The sequence below is a fragment of the Octopus bimaculoides genome, chromosome 21 (genome assembly GCF_001194135.2).
Source record: "Octopus bimaculoides isolate UCB-OBI-ISO-001 chromosome 21, ASM119413v2, whole genome shotgun sequence".
NCBI lineage: Eukaryota > Metazoa > Mollusca > Cephalopoda > Octopoda > Octopodidae > Octopus > Octopus bimaculoides.
In genome coordinates this window covers 31,256,912-31,263,445 of record NC_069001.1, presented here as the reverse complement: position 1 = coordinate 31,263,445, position 6,534 = coordinate 31,256,912, and the positions used below count along the sequence as shown (strand labels likewise).

At 33.7% G+C, this 6,534-nt stretch overlaps 1 long non-coding RNA gene across 1 annotated transcript in view; it reads right to left on the bottom strand.

Moving 5' to 3' along the window:
- Nucleotides 1-6,534, bottom strand: part of LOC106869450 (uncharacterized) — a 224,589-nt gene that overhangs the window by 73,605 nt on the left and 144,450 nt on the right. The gene's annotated exons all lie outside the window — the stretch shown is intronic.

The following is a 6,534-nucleotide window of genomic DNA, read 5'->3' as shown; positions in this document are numbered from 1 at the left end:
GTGTGTGTATACGCACATGCATGTACTGGCATGTCTATGTATCTGTGTGTTTGTGTTGTGTTTGTCCCTTATCAAAGTTTGGCAACCGATGTTGGTGAGTTTACCTCCCTGTTACTTAGCGGTTCGGCAAAAGTGACGATAAATCAAATACCAGAGTTACAAATAGTATTGGGGTCGATTCGTTCGACTAAACTCTTTGAGGCAGTGCATCAGTCACAGTTCACTAACTGGAACAAATAAAAAGTGAAAGATACAGAAATATATAAGGGGGCATAAGTGAAATATATCAAGGGGGCATCAGTGGAATATATCAAGGGGGCATCAGTGGAATATATAAGGGGGCATCAGTGAAATCGTTTGAATCAATCCTCGAATCTATGATTCAATTCCAGGAAATCGAAATTCGGGAGAAAAGGAAACGATCTGATATTTTGATTGAGTATTGTATTAATGCTCTTTTACCCTTTCACCCTTTTCAATCATTGGAGTCCAGCCATACTGGAGCAACAACTTTTATGGTGAATCGAAGAATACTAGACTACTGCTGAACAAAAATAAGTGGCCAGAATATTTTATAAACAAATGACGTACTTGGACAGTGAGCGAATCCGAACGCTAGGCCACAGGTGAACAAAAACGAGTGACGTCACTGAGTAAGTAAGCAGTCAGGTCTTGAACCTGCGTCTTAAAATTTATAGATAATAATCAACAGCTGTATAAAAAAACATAGTTCACGTTCGCTTTGGAAAGCAAGCGACGAATAATTCTCCATTATGCAACACGACTGAATTTGTCTGAAAGATATTTTTTTTATTTCTAACCAAACAGGACTTGAATCTGTGTCTCAAAATTTATACGTACTCAGTAATACTTGCATGAAACAGAGTCATGTTCTCTTTGCAAAGCAAGCGACGAATAATTCTCCATTACACAACACGACAGAATTTGTACAATTTTTTTTTTTTGCTATCTTGTTTTCATTAAAGTGTTCATCGTATCTAATTGCTAACGTAATTTATTGCTTTGAAACCTCGAGAACTTTAAAATCTCTATCATGTATTATTATTCTGGGGAAATTTATCGAACATTTGAACTTTCATCATTTCTTATTGCTGTGAAACTTATTAAATACATGAAATTTAATCTTTCATTTTTTTCCTTCATTAAACTGTGGCCATGCTAGCGCACCATATTGAAGTACTTATGTACTTATCTTTTAAAGCCTGTTGCTTATTCTATTGGTCTCTTTTGCCGAACTGCTTGGTTAGGGGTTCGCAAAGACACCAACACTGGCTGTCAAGCGGTGTTGGAGAACAAAAACAGACAGAACGACACACACACACACACTCTCTCTCTCTCTCACACACACACACACTCTCACTCTCTCTCACACACACACACACACACACACACACACACACACACACACACAGATATACGTCGGGCTTCATTTAGTTTGGATCGACCAGATACACTCACAAGGCTTTGATCGGCTCAAAGCTATAGTAGAAGACACGTGCCCAAGGTACCACGGTTACGCAGTGGGATTGAACCCAGAAACATATGGTTGCTACACAACCACGCATCAGTTAAACATGAATTTCAGGCTTATTTTATTGCTAAGAAATTCCCCCCAGTGCATTTGCTTTCTTTTGAATTTATATATATATATTTTTTATTTACATTATTTTCATTATTTACATTCGACGAATATTTGTCCTCATCTTGTTTGTATATCAGCCGAAACGTTGTGTTAACAACAAACAAGATAAGGACAAATATCCGTCGAACGTAAATAATGTAAATAATGTACATAATTCCTCATCTCTTAAATATAGAACTATATTTTATTTACTTTCAAAAAACCAAGAAAGCGTTGAAACTGGAACAGTATTTCAATAAATTTTGAAAAGTTACAAAAAATACAATTCCGTTTAAGACCCAGATGTCTTTTTCAACAGTTAAACCACTTCTTCTATATGACTACTTGTGTTAAGATAAATTTCCTTATTCTACTTATGTATATTCCAGGTGGTGACAAATTCAAAGGTGCTATGTCTGGCAACATAGAATAAAGAACACAATTGTAAGTCTTAGAGCAAGTAAACTACGCAATACTTTATAGATCGACAAATTTTATTCTACCGAAGCAAAATGTTTGGATTGCATATCTATACAATACATTAAGTCGAGAGGGATTATTGTTTAACATAAACTTCTTCTAAACCGATGAGTTAACTTAATATTTGCATTAATTTAAAGATTGTTTATATTAATACAGACATGTAAGTAATTTACTTATGAAATATAATAGAATAAATTATCTTTGCATGTTTTAAGTTCCGAAACATTTGTTGTGATATAAGAATTTTCAATGGTTAAATAAATTCTATCATATTATATTTCTCTCGTTATATATAACCATATATAATAGTAATAATAAGTAACAATTATAATGACAACCTTTTACTGTTTGTTCTAAATTATAACACATCTATCTATCTATCTATCTATCTATATATATATATATAAGTAAGGGAGGAAGAAGAAGAAACATACTTCTTTATCCACATTCAAACACGCTTTCTAATCTGTCGCGGGGCCGATAGCGGCAAATTATGTGTATATACATAAAGACAAAGAGAGGGAGAAAGAACAGTTAAAGCCGAACTCCAACATGTTGAACGGCCGTTGTTTTTAAAATAAAAATAGAATGAAAACAAACGGACCTTTGTCCTTGGTACGAAAATGATATGTGTGTGTGTGTGTGTGTGTGTATGTATATATATATATATGTGTGTGTCTTATATATGTGTGTCTTATATATGTGCATAGACATAGGTATTTATATATAAATGTATATATATGTATCTATATGCGTGTGTGTGTGTGTACGTATCTATGTTTGCCTGTATATGCATAACTACGTACGTAGATGCACAGTCGCTGCTAATCTCTTCATCATCACAAAAGGACGACATGATACTGCCAAGTGTGGCCTACCCTGTCTTCCTTATCGACTCTTGAAACTGACAAGTGATGTAAAGTATTTCGAGACATCTGAAGCTGCGCCTGGTGGTATCTTATGAACAGCAGCTTCCCTAACCTATTATTTCTATTACTGTTTGTTTTCTTTCGGCAGTTATAAAAAATCTTTCATCCAACACTCAGCACAGAGCATAACTCCGGGATAGTTTTGTGGTATAACGATATCATAAAATGACATACGTCTCTAGACATCCTAACTGTCTGCATATCTCCAAAAAAGAATGGTACCACAGACCATTTCCATATATTGAGCTACGAGAATAGTTAAGAATGAGGTATACAGAAATACGTAAGAGCGTGGGGTTATATTCTCTACAATGTCTTTTATGTGTTTCTTGTTCCCTTAAATACCGTAGAGTATGTCTATAAATTTGTATCTTCGCCACATCTTTAATTTTAAAATAGTAGGTGACTTTTACACGATCTAACTCAATGTATAAGGAAGAACTGCATCCAGCTGATGCATCTAGAGCTCAAAGAAACTGCCAGTTGCTTTGGTAATGCGTAGAAACTGTGACACTTTCGCGTAAAAAAGTACTTGTGTAATATAATGGCGCCATGCGGCCTTTTTATATTCTAAATATCCTATATCCAAAGTTTGTTTTTGACAATCAGAGGTCGATAATCCAGCCAGTTTGCAATCATACAAAAAACAAAAACAAAAAAAACAACAAAAACAAACAGAAACAAACCATTATAAAACAAAACAAAAATCGCAAAAAATAAACGAGAATGAAACAAGCAACAACAAACAAACAAAATACAAAGCAAAATAGATCTGCCTTCTTTCTCTGCTAAGGGAAGGTGGTGCGTCGATCTTCACTCTACCCTCGGCAGACAGCTGAATTCGGCTTACACGCGACAACAGCTATTCTACACAATCCCCACAACAACAATAATAATAATTATAGTAATAATAATAATAATAATAATAATGATGATAATGATGATGATGATGATGATGATGATAATACTCAAGTGAAAAGAAACGAAAAGATCACCAACAGGTAAATAAGTTTGTAACTAGTGAACGATATATATCTTCCCCAGTTCTGTTTAATGTTTTTAATGTAAAATTGACATTCAAACATGACGGGACATATCGAAACTTTGTCCCATATGTATTAGTCATAAATATAATTTTGTTTTCCTCTCGCATCACTTAGCAACATAAATCACTTGATACCAAGAGAGGAAGTGGGAGAGAAAGAGAGAGAGAGGTAGTCAGAGAGGCAATATCTGGGCATGTATATACTTTTATATACGCACATATATATACGTATACACACACACACACACACACATACACACACACAAACACACACACACACACACACACATATATATATATATATATATATATATATCCCATATGATTACAAATTTACATATATAGATATAGACACACATGCATATACTCACAAATTTACTATTTACTGAGGTATACATTCAGATATGTACATATACATATATAGAAAGACATACATATGTACACACACACACATACATAGACACATATATATGAGTGTATGTGTATTTGTTTGTGTGTGTGTGTGTGTGTGTGTGTGTGTGTATACAAATAGACACATACCACGTGTACACCGAAGTCCTCCTGAACAATATATCAAGAATTGGAAATTTAATTAAACCGTCAATTACAATTTATATTTGAGAATTGAAATGCGACATGAGTAAATTTTTTTTTGACTGAAATAATTCAATAAAAATATAAGGAAAAATATAAAGGAAGATACAACATCATTATACAGCAAACTGTCTATCTATCTATCTATCTATCTAACATTACACAGACAAACAAACACACACACATGGCTGTGTGGTAAGAAGCTTGCTTCCCAACCACTTGGTTCCGGGGTGAGTCCTACAGTGTGACACCTTTGGCAAGTGTCCTGAGAAGATTTGGTACACGGAAACTGAAAGAAGCACATGGTACATGTATGTATGTTGTTCAAATTTTTCATTCTTCTTATTATTGATACCCTACATTACAGTCTAAGTAATCAAGAAATAAACTAACTTTGGATGGGAGTTAAAAGAAGTTTACTATAAAGCGCACCGTCTGAAGGAACCAGCCTTGGCATTTTACATAGAGAAATTCGGCATATGTCTGGATATTACATCCCTCCTCTTACTATATATATATATATATATATATACGTGTGTGTGCATGTGTGTGTGTTTGTTCATCACCATCGCTTGACAGCCAGTGTTGGTGTGTTGGTCCGCAATGGAGTTTGAACTTAGAGCCGAACCTTAGATGCTCGGCAAAAGAGACCGGTAGTATAAGTAAAATATTTGAAAATAAACAGAAGTACTGCGGCTGATTTGTACGATTAAACTCTTCTACCCGATACCCCAGCATGGCCGCAGTCTAATTCTCGACAGCAGCAAACGATAAAAGCTCAAGTAAAAGACCAATGTCTAAAACGTTGCGTTGTGGAATAGATCCCCAAATCCCTAAACTCTTAGACGCACAACTATATTCGCAACGTGCTCGACTTGGTACTTAATTTACTGTAACCAAGAGAAACGTAATATATGTATACATATATATATATATATATATATATATATATATATATATATATATATACATAAAGAAAAACAAAAGAAAACAAATCAAGTGAAGCTTGGAAGGATATGATTTCTCAACGCTTCACTAACGGTCAACAAAACCTAAATCCTTCATATATCAAACACGCCTTCCTTTTTTAAGAAATGCATATGTCGATGTAGCGAAGGCAAATCGTCTTTTCATCTTCAATTCTATATTTGGACGATCTCATTACAAAAGAATGGATATTTCAGAAACACATTTTTTCCCAACTTATATGTATTTCTGTTGCTTTTTCTTAAGTTATTATTATTATTAGTTGTAGTAGTGGTAGTATTAGTAGTATCTTTTGACTTCTTCCCGTTTATTATTCTCGAAGATCAGAGGAAATGCGTTATTGTTTTATTTTAATATTTTACTTTTGTTTTAATTTAGTATGTATTATTTCATATTTTTTTTATTTCACCATTTTTCTTTTTGTAATATTTTCTTGTAATATTTTCATTTTGCCTTTCCCCATTTCCGTTCTCCAAGAATAAATAAGTAAATAAATAAGCAAGATAAATATATAAATAAAAATTGAAAAAGTAAAGAATTTCTGCTGATGAGGAATAAATCTGGAAATATTGATGGACATAGTGGCGGGACAGGATCGGCTGTTGGGGGTGCGGTTGGTGGATAATGCAGGAATTATTCTTTCCTCCAGATTCAGGAATTAAGAAATAAATGCGCATTTTGTGTATACATAGCAGTGTATAAATGTACGTATGTTACGTATTTTTGTATGTATGAATACACACACACACACATATATTCATGTATATCAAATGTGTATATATGCGTGTAAGCATATATATGCGTCTGCATAACTGTGTGTATATATATATATATATATATATATATATATATAT